The sequence below is a fragment of the Kogia breviceps genome, chromosome 3, assembly GCF_026419965.1.
Source record: "Kogia breviceps isolate mKogBre1 chromosome 3, mKogBre1 haplotype 1, whole genome shotgun sequence".
Taxonomy (NCBI): domain Eukaryota; kingdom Metazoa; phylum Chordata; class Mammalia; order Artiodactyla; family Physeteridae; genus Kogia; species Kogia breviceps.
In genome coordinates this window covers 53669126-53689613 of record NC_081312.1, presented here as the reverse complement: position 1 = coordinate 53689613, position 20488 = coordinate 53669126, and positions in this window count along the sequence as shown.

Here is a 20488-nt window from a genome sequence, read left to right as displayed (position 1 = left end):
ACTTTAGGTCTAATTCATGCCTTCTCCTAAAGCATGATATACTTGGGTTTTTACTGATTGCCCCAAGTATTCAGTGTAACTCTCTTTGGTGAATATCTGAACTGTTCCTAGGCTGTAAGCTCAGACAGTTGTTTAATTTATAGCTTCCTGACAATTGTTATTTTCTTGGCCTCGTGGAATTTTCCCCCATTTATGTGCGGATTAGTATTTAATGGAAGACTCAAAAGGGGTCTCTTGCAAATTTCTGAAACTTTTTCTCAGTATAGTTCCCTGTCTCATACTCTGCCTTGCAAATTCTGGCTTCCTTTGCCTCCCTAAACTCTGATCTATATCTTCATCTCATCAAGACTTCCAGGCTCTTTGGATCCTCCCTCCCTACCAGAATAAGATATTTCATCTCCCTCCCTATCAGAATAAGATATTTCATCTTGGTGGTATTTGTAGGGTTTCTCTTATGTGTTCCCTTCTCTCATGGATCATAGTTGTACACTGACTGTTGTCCAATATGCAAAAACTGGTTTTTCATTTTTCTTTACTTCTATAGTTGTTTGCAGTGAGAGAAAAAGTATAGCCCCCCTTGCTCCTTAATAAATGAAAGCAGGAAACAATTTTTGTAATTGCATATAAGAAATGTAATTTTTGTCAGGCATATTGGAGATTTGACATCTTTGTTTTGAAAATATGAAATCTTACTCACTTTTTCCTTCATACCTAATACCATCTGACATCAATACCAGTAAAGGTGTCCTTAATCTTTACTTCAAACACAGGATTATCCTTTCAGATACATGAACTAGTATATGAAATCAGTTGTTTGAATCCCACACTGTGGAACTTATGCGTTGGGGCTTAAGAAATTTTAAGATTTGATTTTACCAAAGTACATGTTGTTCGAAGAAGAAAATCTCTAAGACACTGTCGACTGTTTGAATTTCAATAGAAATGATATTAAAGAGCTTTCAGCATGAATTGGAACTGGATAGCCACATTGTGACATTGCAGAATAAATTGATTTACTGGGTGGCAGGCACACTTTCTATCTGATGTTGGAAAATGTTAGTGACACTGATGCCAAGGTATTCTTCCTTGCCAAAATTAGCCAACATACCAAATGTTTCATAAAGAAGTGCCTGGATCAATTTAACACAAATTAAGCCAATAGTACAACAGTGGATACTTTTCTTCTCCTTTACTTTTATAGATTGGTATTCATTCAGTTACTATAGTAACAGTAATAAATTATTTCAGAGTGAAATTTAAAACAAGGTAAGAATATGCTAATTTTTTTCTATTCCATTTGCTGGTTAGGATTTATAATTGAAGTTTTATCACTTAACAGTTTTTCTTTACTCTCATAATGGCTGTCTTTTCACTCTACCAACTTAGAAAAGTTGTTTAGACTGAGAGTCCTATGCTCACAACTTATCACAGTGCCCCTTCTTATCAGACTTTAAATAGCTTAAGTAGTTAAGAAATGCATGTTATATACACACTGTGGTGTGTATGTAACTATTAGAATAGCTAATAGTTCATCAATCCAGTTTCTATTTTCTTTTGAACACACATCTGGACAAATAGCCCAGCTTACTTTGCAGTTAGTTGTATCTATGTGGTCTTTGAACATTGGAATGTGGGAGCAGGTAGTGTATTTCCAGGCTGACTCATGATTACCTCCCTTTTCTCTCCTCCCACACTTATTTTGCTGGCTCTAGAGAACTCCAGAAATATAAAAGGGGACAGCTTTATAGTAGGAAAGAAGTCAAAGTCTCCGAGTGGAGCACTGCTCACACCCCCTCCTACTGATTAGACCTCATATAATCAAGAAATAAACTTCTGTTGTGTTAAGTCACTGAGATTTTCTAGTTATCTTGTACTGCCTTGACTAAAACAGATTTATAAATTCAAGCCATAAAGAAACTGCTGTAGATTGTAAAGAGGGAGACCCACATTAGGCAGTGCCAAACATTTAGTTGGCTAAACCTAGCATACTGACCCTGTAACTCTAGGGGACAGTGGTTGGAAATACTCAAGGAGTATCATTTGTGGCTTTTACTTTCTACTTTTAGCAATACATTTCATGAAAGGGATAAGCTTAGGTAAAAATTGCCTGTTTTCAGAGAACAAAGATATTAGTAAGAGTTGAGAGAACCTGGGCCTTGCAGGCTTGGAGAAGCCAGCTACCACTGGGAACCGAAGTAGTAAAAATACAAGATGAAAAAAGGTTTCAGCCACAATGTCACACTAAGACTTTTCAACAGAACAAAGAGATTCTGCAACAAAGCAAAGATCAGCTTACAGGTATTACATTTCCCTCAAGAACTACTCCAGATGACCTCAAGTTAACTCATTAAGTTGAAAGAGAAGATGTCTAAGTGAGGAATCAAAGAAAGAAAGCAAAGACAATTATGCCAAGGAAAAAGTGGGTGAAAAATACCACAGACTAGGTAGCTTGTAAATGATAAAAATGTATTTCTCATAGTTCAGAAGCCTGGAATTCCAAGGTCAGGGTGCCAGCATTTTGTTACGTGAAGGGCCTTCTTCTGAGTTGCAGAATTCTTGTATTGTAACATGATGGAAGGGGCTAGGGAGCTCTGTGAGGTCTATTTTCCCCCAAAATGAACTATTATATTTTATCTTTTTTCTTTTCCATTGTGGTTTATTACAGGATATTGAATATAATTCCCTGTGCTATGCAATAGTACCTTGTTGTTTATCCATCCTATACATAATAGTTTGCATCTGCTAATCCCAAACTCCCAATCCATCCCTCCCCTGCGTTTCCTTCCCCTTGGCAACCACAAGTCTGTTCTCTATGTCTGTGAGTCTGTTTCTGTTTCATAGTTAAGTTCATTTGTCTTATTTTAGATTCCACATATAAGTGATATCATATGGTATTTGTCTTTCTCTTTCTGACTGTGTTTAGGTTGATAATCTTTAGGTCTATCCATGTAGCTGCAAATGGCATTACTTCATTCTTTTTATGGCTGAGTAATATCCATTATGTGTGTGTATGTATATACATACACGGCATCTTCTTTATCGCGGGGTCTCTTTTATAATAGCACTAATCCTATTCATGAGGACTCCACGCTTATGACCTAAGCACCTCCCAAAGGTTTTACCTCCTAGTATCATCACATTGGGCATTAGGATTTCAACATATTAAGTTTAGGGAGACAATCATTCAGACCATAGTATTCTGCCCTTAGACCCTCAAAATTCATGTACATCTCACATGCAGAATACATTCATTCCATCCCAACAACCCCCAAAGTCTTAATTCATTCCACCACCAACTTAAAAGTCTTAGTCCAAAGTCTCATCTAATCACCTAAATCAAATATGGGTAGATGATTCATCCTGAGGCAAATTGTTCCCCAGCTGTGAATCTGTGAAATCCAACATGTTATGTGCTTCCAAGATACAATGCATAGGATAAACACTGCCATTCCAAAGGGGAGAAATACGAAAGAAGAAAAGGGTAACAGGTCCCAAGCAAGTCTAAAACCTTAAAACCAACTGGGGTGGGGTATCCCACCTTCCAGACACACTGGGAATAAATAATTGGGCAGGTATTTGTTAGAGCAGCACTCCCACTTCTCAGTACCAATTAGCTGTCTTAACCCATTCAGGCTGCTACAACAGAAGACCACAGAATGGGTAGCTTATAAACAACAGAAATGTATTTCTCATGGTTCTGGAGGCTGGAAGTCTGAGATCAGGGTGAGGGCCCTATTCCAGCTTGCAGACTTCTTCTTGTATCTCCACATGGCAGAAGGTGCTAGGGAGTTCTCTGGGGTTTCTTTCACAAGAGCACTAATCTCATCATTAGGACTCTACCCTCATGATTTAAGCACTTTCCAAAGGCTCTACCTCCTAATACCATCACATTGGGCATTAAGATTTCAACATATGAATTTGGAGTAAAACAAACATTCAGACCATAGCACACAAGCCCCAGATAAGACATCTGGGATTGTTTGAAATTCACTATAACTCTCAATCCCCCAAAATCATTTAAATAGGAAACCAGCTGTGAATCCTGGGGTACTCTCAGGAAGCTTTGTTCCCCAATACTGACTTCTCATATGTCCATGGAAGATAATGGGCCAGGAAGAGCCTCCCGGAGATAGATTTGGAGTATCATCAAGGAACATGCACTAGTCCCAGGGAAGGGGACCTGTCAAATGCCTGCCCAGCAGAATATCAGAATTGATGGGGAACAGTGACTATTTTCCTTTTCCCCTTCATCTCCTTTCCAAGTGCAAGTTTTTATTTCACCTTTCCTATTCCTGTTCCACCATTCCATATCGGGCACTGGGGAGAGAGACAACATATCTTTTAGTTAATAAATCATTAGGCCTTAAAGAAGTACATCCAGATCTCACAGCCAGATAGAGAGAATAGCATATTTTCCAGGGATGGATCCTGGACTTTTGCTTGATACAGTGACTGGATGGGGCTTGGGGTTGTTTTACTCCAGGAAGAAGTGAATTTCCTGTCTGCTTGTGTGGGAGGAGAAATGAATAGATAATTGGTGATCCCAAGGGCAGACTGTGATAGGCAACAGCTGGTCATTCAAGTTGTTCACCAAACCTGGCTCCTCTTCCTTCTGGTACAGAGGCATACTCCTTTTCCTATCTTCTCTGGGAATTTGGTCTCACCATAAACTAAATTATAAACATGGAAGATAGATAGAACTGACATATATCACTGCTCCAACCACTAGGCAAATAGAGAAGACTGTGAGGGTGTGTGAAGGGGCTGACTCGCTAGGGGGAAGGAACCTGGGTCCTACATGACTGTGAAGGACAGCTTTCTTCTACCGCCACCCAGACCCAGACTCCCCCCAGAATCTCCCCCAATACCTCCCCCCACACACGCCGATTAGACTTTACAAGAGAACAAATTGAATTTTCATTGTGTTACAACTCTGAGATTTCAGGGTTAACAGATTGCAGCACTTAGTGTTACTTTAATTAATACACATTAGCACATACACATCCTTATAATCACATGCAAAGCAATATAGGAAATAGGAGCAAATAGGGTGATTTAAGTGCTTTTGCCTGATATTTGATGCCTCTGATTGCAGAATAAAACTTAACGAAGTAGAGAAGTGAATTTATATATCTAATATTAACATCTACATTGACTGAGTGTTCTACATGCTAGTCACTGATTTATTCAACACTATTAAAATGAAGATTACTATTTGCACTGTGCCAGGCACTGTGGTGGAGATATGAACAACAGAGACAAAGGCTGCTTTTATGAGGTCTATGTTTTATCTAGACATCATACAAGATGAAGTAGTTGTTATTACTCTGTATACTACAAATGATTAAATGATAGCCACAAGGCTAAATAATTTACCCAGACTCACACAATTACAAAATGGTTAAACCCACATCTCTTTGACTCTGAAGCTCTTGGTAATTTTAGATATCTGAACATTTCAAATTAAATTAAATACTGCTCTTTACTTGTCTGAAATTTGCCTCACTTATTATTTGGATGTGATCACATGGTCCATTGTATAGTTCTAGTCTTTACTCCACTGTAATATTTGGTACAAATATTTCTCATGTGAACTTGATCCATTTCAGTCACAAAGTATAATTCAGGCCACAGAAATCTTTTAAGAATTGAGAATATGTTTTGACTTACTGATCACCAATACAATTTTATATATTATGGATTATCCAGATAATTTCTTCATTTTCCCTTTCCGCTTAATGTATGGTGAAAGTCTAGAACTGATTGCTAAGTTAAAGCACAACGAGCCACTATCAAACTCTTAGAGGAAAACATAGGCAGAACACTCTATGACATAAATCACAGCAAGATCCTTTTTGACCCATCTCCTAGAGAAATGGAAATAAAAACAAAAATAAACAAATGGGATCTAATGAAACTTAAAAGCTTTTGCACAGCAAAGGATACCATAAACAAGACCAAAAGACAACCCTCAGAATGGGAGAAAATATTTGCAAATGAAGCAACCAACAAAGGATTAATATCCAAAAGTTATAAGCAACTCAGGCAGCTCAATAACAAAAAAACAAACAACCCAATCCAAAAATGGGCAGAAAAACTAAATAGACATTTCTCCAAAGAAGATATATAGATAGCCAACAAACACATGAAAGAATGCTCAACATCATTAATCATTAGAGAAATGCAAATCAAAACTACAATGAGATATCATCTCACACCGGTCAGATTGGCCATCATCAAAAACTCTAGAAACAATAAATGCTGGAGAGGGTGTGGAGGATAGGGAACACTCTTGCACTGTTGGTGGGAATGTAAAATGATACAGCCACTATGGAGAACAGTATGGAGGTTCCTTAAAAAACTACAAATAGAACTACCATATGACCCAGCAATCCCACTACTGGGCATATACCCTGAGAAAACCATAATACAAAAAGAGTCATGTACCAAAATGTTTATTGCAGCTCTATTTACGACAGCCAGGACATGGAAGCAACCTAAGTGTCCATCAACAGATGAATGGATAAGGAAGATGTGGCACATATATACAATGGAATATTACTCAGCCATAAAAAGAAATGAAACTGAGTTATTTGTAATGAGGTGGATAGACCTGGAGTCTGTCATACAGAGTGAAGTAAGTCAGAAAGATAAAAACAAATACCGTATGCTAACACATATATATGGAATCTAAAAAAAAAAAAATGTCATGAAGAGATTAGTTGTAGGATGGGAATAAAACACAGACCTACTAGAGCATGGAATTGAGGGTATGGGGAGGGGGAAGGGTAAGCTGTGATGATGTGAGAGAGTGGCAGGGACATGTACACACTACCAAATGTAAATTAGATAGCTAGTGGGAAGCTGCAGCATAGCACAGGGAGTTCACCTCTGTGCTTTGTGACCACCTAGAGGGGTGGGATAGGGAGGGTGGGAGGGAGGGTGACACAAGAGGGAAGAGTTATGGGAACATATGTATATGTATAACTGATTCACTTTGTTGTAAAGGAGAAACTAACACACTATTGTAAAACAGTTATACTCAAATAAAGATGTTAAAAAAAATAAATAAAGCACAACGAGGCATAAACATAGGCATTGATAATCACTGATAAATTCTTGCCTTTCACTGTTTACATATTACATACTTTGAAATTGATTCCTTGTATTACTATAAACATCTTTTGTGAATATTGTCTCATAGAGTAAGGAACTGGTTAAATAACATATGGCAAAAAATGCAAACTATAAATTAGAAAATAAAATCTTAATCGATTTTCCATTGTAATTCAAGTATGAATACGAGCAAATTAAAGGAATTTTATAGACTTTGGCTCCATAACAGACTGTTGGCAAATGAAGTTTCCTCTTGCCTTTCAGCTCCTTTCGGAAAGCTGTTAGATTTTGTACCCTTATGTCAGATTTGACAAATGGTGCACTGAATGAAGCCCTCAGACTACAAAAGAGAAATTATTACTCCAGGAGCAACTTGATGAGTTTTCAGAACATCACACACCACTTTCTGTCTGTCTCTCCAGAGAAAGTAATTAGTGAGAAGCTTGCTGGAATTATAATAATCTGTTATTGTAATTATTTTAAAGATAAAATCTTGGTGATTTTACTTTCAGTTTGATTACAGTTATTTTTCAATTAACAGATTGAAATGATGAACCCTAGAGTTTCAGTACTACTCTTTATATTTCTTACCACAAGTTGAAAATATTCCTGGTAAAATGGTCCTCTAAAAACAGAAAAGAAAATGCCACCTGAGGGGACATTTAAATAATCTTGGTTATTTTAAAATCTTTGTTTCCAGTTTAATGTTACATAAACAAAATTACGTACACAAATAACATGTGTGTATTCTAAAGGTCATCTTAATTTGTATTTTATTAACCCACAGAAGGAATATCTGCTTTCTAAAAATATTATTTTGGAACAATATTCAACTTGGTAGATTTAAGTAAATTATTTACCATTCATTCTGTTTTAGTTTCCTATTGCTATTGTAACAAATTACCACAAATTTAGTGCTTAAAACAACACAGATTTATAATTTTATAGTTCTGGAGGTCAGAAGTCTGATATAGGTCACAGGGCTGTGTTTCTTCAGGGGAGAAACCATTTCCTTAGCTTTTCTAGTTTCTAGAGGCTGCCTGCACCTTTTGGCTTGTGGCCCTGAGCAACTCTGGCCTCTGCTTCGATTTTCATACTGCCTTCTCTCTTTTGGCATTATACTGGGCCTGCCCAGATAATCCAGAATAATCTGTTCATTTCAAGATGCTTAACTTACTTGCATCTAAAAAGTCCCTTTTGCAAAGTAAGGTAACATTTCATAAGTTCCAAGGGTCAGGATGTGAACATCTTTGGGGAATGTTATGCAACCTACCACACCTTTGTTTTCTGACATCTATTAAGCATCAGTTTTTCTAAATGCACTGATGTTTTAGGTGATACAAAGTTGAAAAGGACCTGGATTTTATACTAAGAAGTTTATGGAATAGACAGGAGAGATAATTCAGACCTTATTAAGCATTATTACAAGTACAGGAGAAATGTTATGGAAGTTCAAAAGAATTGGCTTGCACTTGTCATCTCACAACCAGAGTGTTTACACCTTAGTCCTAGGAATCACATTCAGTTATAAAGAGTAGCATATTCAGCTAAAAGAAATTAGAATTGTTATATAAATAAAAGAAAAAAATCAAATAAGGCAAAAATGAAAGGAAATAAGAATATTTAATTCATAAAGGGAGCTATGGTAACTATATTTAAACGTTTGAGGAAATGTCATTTGGAAGTTGCAGTAAATTGTTCTCTTTAATTTCAAAGACAATTAGAAGCAATACATGTAAATTATAGGAAGTCATACTGTCTTAGTCCATTTAGGCTGCTATAACAAAATACCACAGACTGGGTAGTTTATAAACAACAGAAATCTATTTCTCACAATGCTGGAGGGTCCAAGTACCAGCATGGTTGGGTGAGGGCCCTCTTCCAGATCACAGACTTCTTGTATCCTCTCATGGAGGAAGGGAGCTCTGTGGGGTTTCTTTGATAAGAACAGTAATGCCATTCAAAAAGCCTCCACCTTTGTGACCTAAACACCTCTCCAAAACTTCACATCCTAATACCATCAAATTGGGCATTAGGATTTCAACATATGACTTTTTTGGGGACACAAACATTCAGATCTCAGCACATACTTTAACTCAAAATAAGAAATTACTTTCTAAAACCATCCCAAAGACAAATGGACTTCTTCAAGAAGAAGGAAATTATTTTGAAAAGAAACAGGATAACTATTGGGACATATTATCATAAGGAAGCTTTGAACGTCAGAAATTTGTTTGAACTAGATGACCCTGGGTTGTTATTTTGTAAGAGCTTCAGCTGTGTGATTAAAAAAAATCTTAGAGGAAGTTGTGTGATTCATGTGGAAGGACAAGTAGGATATAGAAATCTTTAACTTAGGAGAGGATACATCAAATTGAATGAAAAGCATGAGGCAAAACAGAGCCAGGAAAGTGAGTCTGCTCTGTAAATTCTCCTGTCAGAGCACCCTTGAGGTGAAGGTGTGTGCACTGTAGTGTTCAGGCATGTCTGAGGATGTCTGAAGAATTACTGGGCTAAGTCAGCTAAGCGTCTATTGTTTATTCACCTGAGAGACCAAGAAATCTCCTAGAGAGGGAATACAAATATGGATTCTCTAAGGTAACTAAGACAATTAGAAAAACAGACATAAATTATTCCTTCAGCTACTCCTCTTAGGTTTGTTTCACAATAATCTAAGGGGCTCTACTGTTCCTATAGAGTTTTGAGGAGGAGAAATTTCCTTTCCCCTTGTTCTACATTTCTGTGTGAGGAACATCAATTAATGACATATTTGGCCTTTCTTTACCTCTCTCCTCATCCTGCCTAGGCGTTCATAGGATATAGGTGAAGCGGGTGGGGTAGGGGAATGGAGGAGAATGAATTCTATTAGTGAGGTAGATGAACAATTAAACAAAGAAAGGAAGCCCAGTCTCTTCTTTCCATCCCCTTCTCTTTGTAATCTATCTCCTTTAAAAGTCAGGTATTCAGTTCTGTCCTTCACACCAAATGTTTCACAAAGACAGTCCCTACAAGAGGAGGCCCATGGTCTACTGGCACTGCTGTTGTCAGGCTGAGTAGTTCTTAATTCTGGGGTTCAGTACTAAGAAGCTTCTTGTTTCCATGCGTCTAAAAGCCAGTTTCTTCAGTATCAGCTTTATCAGTAATAAAAATATATTTTGAGCTCCCATACGGCTTCTCAATTGCTTCCACATTTAAGATAGGAAGAAGAGCTATTTATTAGGCCCTTTCAAATACCAGTAGTGATGAGGTTAGAGAAATATTGATTTGTAACTGTTAAATTTAATGCTTTGAGCAACTTGTAAGGTGTTAATAACACTGCTTAGATTAGCTTTCTCATTTTGTTCTTATCTGAATCAAAAGGATACACTTCTTGCTGCCTCCCTCGATGTTTTGGAATTATTGAGACTTTTAAAGTATTTTTAGAGCTTACACATAAACAATATACAAAGAATATTTTACAAAATGTTAATCCAGTAAACAAACCCAATGTCTTCAACGGTAGATAAATAGCAGTGGAAAGGAACAAACCATAGTTACATTCAAATAACCTGGATGACTCTCAAAAATGTTAATGAAGCAAGGCACTGAAAATAAACCTAGTATGTTTCAACTTATAGAAAATATATATACAAAAAGACAAAAGTAAACTATATTTTCTAGAGATGTATACAAAGATATTAAAACTACAAAGACAAGCAAGGAAATTATAACATTCAGAATAACAATTCCAGGGGCAAATGAGGACATTGCAACTGAGGAGGGGCACATGGTGGGTATCTAGGGTTCTGGCAGTGTTCTATTTCTTGACTTAAGTGGTGGTTACATGAAGGTATGTCTTCTTTCGATGCTCTCCTCACAATTCAGACCCATATATTCTTATTCTCTCCTTCACTTAACTTTTATCCTCCTTAAATTCTACCAGCTTACTATTCAGCTATACCTATTGGAAATTATAATTTTCTTCTTTCTTTTTTGAGAGGATAAGTTCATATCCACAGCCTCTTCCCTTTTTGCCAACAAACCCCATGTCTTCTTTAGTGATAGAGTACACATTGAGGAGCAGAAACAAAAATGTCTAAATGATTTGAGTTTTATTTTTTTTCCCCACTTTTCCCTCCCCCTTTTCCATCCTTTTCTTGCTATCTATCATCCTATGTGCCTTTCTTTCAACTCTGGTTCATATATTCCAGGAATTTCCTCCCAGAGTCCTGAGTACCATTTAAAACTAAATCTATATTTTTTTATAATGGAAATAGCTTTTCTTAGGGTTTATGCAGTTTAACTACAAGAAAAAGATAAAATGAATTTATAAGCACATAAGACTAAAATCATATTCTCTGTCACGTAAGAAGTAAACAAACCAAAAATCTCAGTACCTAGAAGACAGCTAGGAAAAGCAAAGATGAAAATAAAATCCTACAACATTTTTTTTTCTTTTTACAGTTTTAAGAACATGTTAACATGGCATATGCATCTGATTATACTATTTTGTATTCACATCAATATTAAATGAGTACTTATGGCAAATAGACAAGTTATACTAGTTTTTATGACTCATCTTCTGGATTTGGATGCCAAGTGAGAAAGAAGCTGTAGGAGGTTTTTCTCAATGAGTCTTGATTAGGTGAGTAGGTGAGAAGTCCTAGAGAAGGTTGTAGATGTGAGTGAGTGGGTGTGCATGTGTTTGGAAGAGACTGAAAATGAAGGAAGACACAGCCTTCCTTCATTTGCTGACAGTGACCAAATCTCTATATCCAGTCTAGATTTCTCTTCTTAGGTTCATATCTATGTACTCAATTACTTACGTACTGATTTTCTTCATGTGACTATCTAAGACACTCAAAACCAAAAAATTCAAAATTAAACTTAGACCTGAAACCTTTTTCTCTTTTATGTTTCTCATCATTTCTCATATGAATGTACAACAATGTTCTCTCCGGTATAAGTCTCTAATTTTAGTCATTCAGTTCAGTCCCTATCTTGCCACCAGAATGATCCTCCCTCCACCTGCTTTCTTTCTTCATAGTGAACGTGGAATTTATTACACAGCAGGACTAGATTCCTGCATATCAGCAAGAATGCTATCTTCAAAGGGTCAGATGCAGTGTGGGGTCCTCTCCACATTACCTGTTTATGAGGTTTTGAGAGGCTCCACAGCATCCAGTCTGGGTTCCACGCTAAGGAAGAGACCTTCTCCACTGTCACTGATGGCAAGACCAGAGGGTCTCACCAACATCAAGATCCAATGCATTTCAGCCAGGAGCAGGTCTGACAGATCACATTTGTTTGGTTTTAGAAAATAACTTTGCAATTCGTTTTGTTAACTGTAACCTGCAAGACTTAAGAGTCACCAAACAAACTAGTTCTGGGAATATAAACCGGTAGGTCAATGTCACCATCAAGGAAATACCACACAGAATAGACTTGGGGAGGGAGTTCACCCTTGGAGGTACTGGAAAGAACAGGAACCTGAGCAATGAGCTGGTATGTCACTCCTTCACACAACAACCACCCGAGTGTTCTGGCTGACAGTAAGGAGCATGTCTCCAAATATGGGTCCAAGAAAAACACCATCATATACCACCCAGGTGGTTACATCAGGTTTCACTCCCGATTAGATTTTTTATCCCAGATCCTGAAGAAATTGGGCAAATTCCCAACGTGGAGAGGGTCCACACATGTTTGTAGACCCTCCATCACAGTGAAATCACTGACACTGAGGTATCTGGATGTGGAGTCATAAGCATTTTTCTGTAAGAGCTTGGGAAGATGACTAGCTGAAATGTGCAGAGGAACAATTTCAATATCACTATCTCATAGCAATTAGAGAGAACAGTCATCAGACAAAACCATCTCCACTGTCAACTCGGAATGTGAAATCTAGACACCCTGGTAATGCCTGGAAGTCTAATTAAATATTGGATTTTCCCTGGAAAGATTCAGCTGGCTCTGTGAAGAGAGAAACGTTGGCTGCTTTTCCCAGGGATTGGGGAATATGAACCACATATCTAATTATTTAATTTTTCTAAATATTTGAGAAGTGACTTACTGCCTTACAAATAAATTTTATCTTTCTTAAAATGTCCAATAAATCCCTAAACATTCTCACTTATGCTTATCACTCCAGGATCATCTACCTCATTCTTCCTACCTCCACCACGCTGTAGCTATACTAACATGTAATTTGTCCAACTCTCCATGATCTCTAGCCTCCAGAATTTTAAAAGTTCCCTCCACCTCTACCTCCTTCATCTGGTCAGTTACTACTCGCCCTTAAAATTTCACATGTCATGTCCTCTGAAGAGCTTTTCCTGACTCCTAAATTTAGATTAAATCAATCACTGCATTTGGTATTGTGACGTTATGGACAATGTTGAAATTTACATGAACTCTATAATCACAGAATGCAGAGATGGTTGAGAAATCCCCCAGCTCTTTACATTCAGAGAAATGTCTATCTGCAAAGAATACACCCTGCCATATTCTGAGATAGGTTCTACCGCCACCCTTCTTCAATTATTTCCTTGTTTACTTGCCTCTGTTAGAAACCTCACACCGTCTTCCTTTTCTTTGTTTCTCAGTCATGAACACTCCCTACTGCAACAGCCTCAATAAAGTCATCTTACTTATCTGGTGCATCTTCAATATTAAATACTTTCTCTATAATATATAGGACTTGATTTTTTACTAGACCAGTATATGAAAAAATAAACCGTATCTGTCTTTTTCTCTGTAGTCTCTCTGGGACCTAGTGCAGTACACATCATCGTCATACTCTTGCTTAGTATTCTATGAGCTTTACCTTTATTAACTTATTAAATCTTCACAGCCATACCCTGATCTAGATACCAACATAATTCCCACTTTATAGATGGGGAAAATGAGACATGATGGAGGCAGACTAACTCCCACAAGGTCATACAAGTGATAAGTGAAGAGCACCTCTTCAACACTAAGGTAACTCCTCTTTCTGAGCTCTTAACTCCTCTTTCTGAGTTACAATATAGGGTCTTGAATCTTCTCAATTCTCCACGTTAAAAATAAATTTGAAAGGTAGCATCTAGTTAGCAAAACTAAAATAAAATTATCTTATATATAAAATAAGATAAAGCAGATAATTAATTATGGGCTATTTTAATTCTACCAAAATCGGTGTCCTTAAGAATTAGAATTCTTGGTGTGGAATAAAGGAGGTACAAATACGATGAAGAAGCTAGGTAAAAACCTGTAGCCTTGGATTTGAGTTGGAAATATTAGTATGAATTCACAGGTATTTTATCTTTCTACATATATGTTATTCACGCATATATTTTTACACATAACTTAAAGGTCTAGAAACATGACTGGCCCAATATTCCAAGCACCCAGATTGCAGTCTTAAAATATAACTTCCTATAAAATAAACAAAGGTTTCTTGGGATAATGCTAATATCTGGCCTGGAGCAGGAATTGTATAATAGGGGGTAGGAATTTTACAAGATCTGACAAACAAAATCTCAAGGAAGTTACGGAAGATCACTATGGTTATGTTAATAAGACTCCCGAAGCCAACTTGAAGAGGCTCCTAATGTTCAAAGATGGGACAATTTGCAATTCAGTTGGTATATGAAGTACAATGGATTGATATCTATCAAATATAATTTTCAATTAATAATGATATTTAAAACCCTCAAATAGGTTAACTTCTGTGGATGACAGAAAACCAATTTACTATCTTGAAAACTGTGTAAATAAAATGAAGGAGTCAACCACATTTTAAATCTTTCCTTATAAAATTATTCCAGATAATAAGTGAAAATAATATGAAAGGATTAGAATATCAAAGTCTTACAAGCCCCAGTGAATTAATGGATCTGGGCAATGAACATTAAAGACTGATAACATTACAAAAAGAGAGAAGTCAGACATTATGTGTACAATGATAGAAAAGCATAACAGTTTATATTGTTGCAAAAGGGCATGAATATGAGTCTAATGAAGCCTCCGAATCCTCTTGTCAATTTACTGAAAATACAGAGGACCAACAAACATGCAGAGCTACACCATGAGTATGACATCAGCAAAGCCCAGATTTTGAGAAACTCTATAGGTTAATGTCCTGGGCTCTTTAATAGGTAAAATTAAATGAAAGGAAAAGTTCATGAGGGCCTACAAAAAGAGATTTAAAGGACATATCAAGTTAAATGGAAAACCATGGGAAAGACTAAACTATAGTGTCTAGAGATACATATTTTGGTGATAGACTATTAAAAAATTCAGAGAAGGGATTGCTGTCGAAGTTCAGAGGGAAAAAAGGAGCTGTGATTGGGACAGGTATCAAGGAGGGAGTTCTGGAGCAACTGGCAACATTCTATTTTATGTTCTCAGTGATGTTTACAAGGATGTTTACCTTATGCTACTTCACAAAGCCATGTGATTTCTAAGAATGTTTTCTCAATTTGGCTTTATTTTAAAATACACTTTTTAAAAGTATCAACAATAAGAGCTCCTAATGATCAAATCAGGAACAAAATAATGGTAGTGTTGAATTATAACCCCAAAGATAAAATAAATATCTGTGAGCCCATGCTGACAAAAATCAATGATTGGGCAAATTAATAAATGAAGGAGACAGGATTATCCATTTTACAGAATTCCAAATAATGTATGTAGAAACTATTCCTAATAGAAAGGGGAGCTTAATTCCCCTTTCTTTGATTTTGAGCTGGACTCAATTCTAACCAAAACTTAAGGAAAGGGAAAAATGGTAACTTTATGTGGAGAAATCTGGCAGACACCACCTTAACCAAGTGACCAAGATTGACATCATCAGTAATTATGTTTTGTGTTATTTACCCTTTATATAATGCTTTGATAAGGTCACTTCATCTTTGTGGTATTCATCCCTCAGATCCATAATTTTGGTCTGGTCATTAAAAAAACATTAGACAAACCCACATGGAGGGATATTCTACAAATCCCCTGACCAATAGTATTCAAAATGACAAGTTCATAAAAGACAAAAGAAAAAAAATGGTAGTGGAAACAGTAAAAATTGGAGTTGCCTAAGGAAACCTATGGCTAAATGCAATGTGGTCTCCTATGTTGGATCCTGGAATAAAGGACATTAGTAGGAAAACAGATGAAATCTAAATAAAGACAGAAGTTAATAGTAACAATACTTATTCCTTAGATTTGATAAATATACAATGGTCAGGTAAGATGTTAATGTAAGTGAAGCTGGGAGAAGGATATACAGGACTCTACTATCTTTGTAACTTCTGTAAATTTAAAATTGTTCAAAATAAAATGTTAAATAATGTTTTGATAACCAAAAAATGAATGAAAAGAGCTTTTGGTTCAAAATTAAAATTCATTTAAAAATATTTCTTTCCTTCACTTATGACATCTATTAATTTATTCAATCATTCAACAAATTTTTAAGATTTTATTATGTACATGTCAAACCTATTTCAATTCTTCCTTTTTAATTCCCCATATGAATTTTTTCACTCAGTTCTTTAAAATCTCCATTTTGTTATTTCTCTCTGTTACTGCTTCTTAATACTTCTTGTATCTATTTCAGCTCAGAAACTTTTCACCACACATTTAAACTCCTTCAGTAATGTTCTTACTTGTTTAGTCATTTTTAACGACCTCTCCCCACACACTGATATTATCAAGTCTCAACACTGTTGCTATAATAAATGTTTTGATGAAGTCACTCTCATCCAAATACACGCACATACACACACACGCACATGCACACACATATATATACACAACAAACACAACTGTTTTTAACTCAAGCTTTATAGGCTAAATAAAGTATGGGCCCCTCACAGGGGCTTTAAAGACCACAAAATTTGGATCTGAAATACCTTTTAATCTTATGCACTTTTATTTAGATTTCCTGGCCTGCACCCAGGGCAGTCCATTCTTCCTATCTTCTGCATATAGCTTGTGTTTTTTCAGCAACATTTCACCAACTGCTTAATATTTTTACCTTAAAAATATAAAGTTGTCCACTCTTTTGATACAAAGTTGCATGACTTTAAAAATGTGAACAGTGGAGAAAAGTTTGTAATGTTTGTAAAAGTCTAGAGAAGGAAATAAAATCAAAGCAAGTTAAATATACATATGAATGTATTATATTACTGTTTGAAGTTCTTGAGGTCCCCCAAATATTCATTATTTTGGTAATTTATTTAATGCTAAAATGCTTTGGGGTCAACAGAGTGGTTTGCAAATAAGTAGTGAGATATATAGTACTTTATAACTTAAAATTATGGAATAACTACCCAATTTGTATATTTCCCACAATTATGGTGACTTACAGTATTTAATAACACAGCACAATATTACACATTTATTTACAACAAGATTTCTGTGTGGATATGCAAATTGATATTCTTAAAAGTCACATTTAAGAGCACTTAATATTTTTTAAATATCATTTTATAATAGCAAATATATTGATATTAAATTCAGTATAAATCATTATGAAATCAGCTAAAAATATCTATAAAATGATATCAAATTGCTCCTAAAAGTTAAACAAATTTTAGTCCCAATAATCTATAACAGTGTTCTAAATAACATATGGGGGATTTTAGTATCCCAGAGATGCAGGTTTAATATTTTATTAATGAGTTTGCAGAACACAATTTTATGTTCCTAATGTGTATATACTAAAATATAGCTATTTGTTAAACCAGTAGTTTTTTTATAAGTGAAAGAATGCTGAACATACTTAAAAGTATGTTTTGTTTTGTTTTATGAAGTTTAGATAAACATTGTATATATCTTGTACAAGGCATGGCCACAAATGTAAAACTAAATTTTTGCATTGAAAAAAAAAATTTTTTTAAAGATACTCAAAAGAAAAGCTGTATTCACCAAAATGATCTTGTTAAAACAGGTCAGCTTGACACTAGAATGAGTATAACCAAAGTATCATCTAGCAGTAGCAGAGGCTGAGGATGAGATTAAAATTGGAAATATCAAATTTGGCTTCTTGTTTATGGTGAATAATTTTACAAATTATGTGGAGAATAATTCATCCAAACTCTAGAGGAATTTAGGCAACATCAATTTGATGCCTCAAACAACATCTGCCAATATTTTCACTTTTTCTATTACCACATGACCAGTTACTGAACATGACAGATTCCTAAAACTGGATGCCTAAGATGAGGCATAGACAATTTTCTACTTCCTGGAATAGTTGTTAATAATATTATTTGTAGTTCACACACATGCACACTGTGTGAAACAGCTTACTAAGCATAATACTTTAGGAAGTAAATGAGAAAAAGGATACCTTGTAGTTCTTTATTTTCTAAAACCATGTATCACACATTCAATTTAAAACCTAGTAGAATATTTCTGACTTCATTTGATATAATCAGACCCTGTATCTGAAAGTCATAAATACTATTAATGCATTGTTAGTATCTGAGATATTACATAATATAAATATTTAATTTATGTATATTCTTGAGTAATACAAGAGAATAACAAATAAGAACTAATATATTTCTTTGGTTTTTTTTTGTTTTTTTTTTGTTTTTTTTTTTGCGGTATGCGGGCCTCTCACTGTTGTGGCCTCTCCCGTTGCGCAGCACAGGCTCCGGACGCGCAGGCCTAGCGGCCATGGCTCACGGGCTTAGTTGCTCCGCGGCATGTGGGATCTTCCCGGACCAGGGCACGAACCCGTGTCCCCTGCATCGGCAGGCGGATTCTCAACCACTGCGCCACCAGGGAAGCCCCCAGAACTAATATATTTCTAAGTGTAAGATCTCAAAATTATATGAGTGGTTTAAGTTAGTTCATATTAATAAGAGAAATAGAAAGAAAGCATTTATAAAAATAAATTTATTTAGATATGAGATGACTGGTTATACAGTTAATTTTTCAGTGGCTTCTATGACACAAAAAATTAACTGATTTATATTCTTTTGAAATAAACGGTAAGGCACGCTGAAAAGGCTATAATCTTACTAAAAGAGACCGTTTGAATATTAAATTCAAACTCTGTGCCAATGTTCCTTGAAGATGAACATCAAACACTTAGAAACATAAATTACATATTATTTATGGTTATAAACAGCATCACTAGCGCCATTTCCATTTCCATCTCTTAAATCATGCTACTTCTTAATTGATGATTCTGCTCTCATGAGTTAGCATACTCATCTATTTTATGATTTATTCTTTCATGGAGATGTAATGAGAAAAAAATTCTGAAAGATATATATAGAAGAGGGATAGATAGATAGATGATAGATATTTGATATTTTCTTCATCCATATATCCTGTGGACACTTAGCTTGTATCTATACCTTGGCTAATGTGAATAAAGCTGCAGTGAACATGGGGGTACAGCTATGTCTTAGAGATACTGATTTCATTTCCTTCAAATACATACCCAGTAGTACGATTGTGGCTTCGAACGGTAGTTCTATTTTTAATTTTTTGAAGAAACACCATACTGTTTTCTATACTGTTGGCAGGAGTATAAAATGCCAATTTATCTTGAGTTAAATTGTTCATACTTATTGATTCTGGGCTCTCTGTTTCATTGGTTTGCTTCTGCATCAAATCCAGTATTGTTTTTCCTAATGTAGTTCTTCGAATGTGTCCTCATGCAGCATTCTATTCATTCTGTCATATTACCTACCCCCACGGCATTGTAACTTTGTATTTTCCTACTCCCTTATAGTCATTTTAGATTTTAAGCTCTATGGGGCTAGAGTTTCAGAGTGTCTGCACTTACATTTAGGTCTTTAACCTATTCTGAGTTTATTTTTGTGTGTGGTGTTCTAATTTCATACTTTTACATGTACCTGTCCAGTTTTCCCAACACCACTTATTGAAGAGGCTGTCATTTCTCCACTGTATATCCTTCCCTCCTTTATCAAAGATAAGGTGACCATATGTATGTGGGTTTATCTCTTGGCTTTCTATCCTGTTCCACTGATCTATATTTCTGTTTTTGTGCCAATACCATATTGCCTTGATTACTGTAGTCCTGTAGTATAGTCTGAAGTCAGGGAGCCTGATTCCTCCAGCTCCATTTTTCGTTCTCAAGATTGCTTTGGCTATTCGGGGTCTTTTGTGTTTCCATACAAATTGTGAAATTTTTTGTTCTAGTTCTGTAAAAAATGCCAGTGGTAATTTGATAGGGATTGCATTGAATCTGTAGATAGCTTTGGGTAGTAGAGTCCTTTTCACAATGTTGATTCTTCCCATCCAAGAACATGGTATATTTCTCCACCTATTTGTATCATATTTAATTTCTTTCATCAGTGTCTTATAATTTTCTGCATACCGGACTTTTGTCTCCTTAGGTAGGTTTATTCCTAGATATTTTATTCTTTTTGTTGCAGTG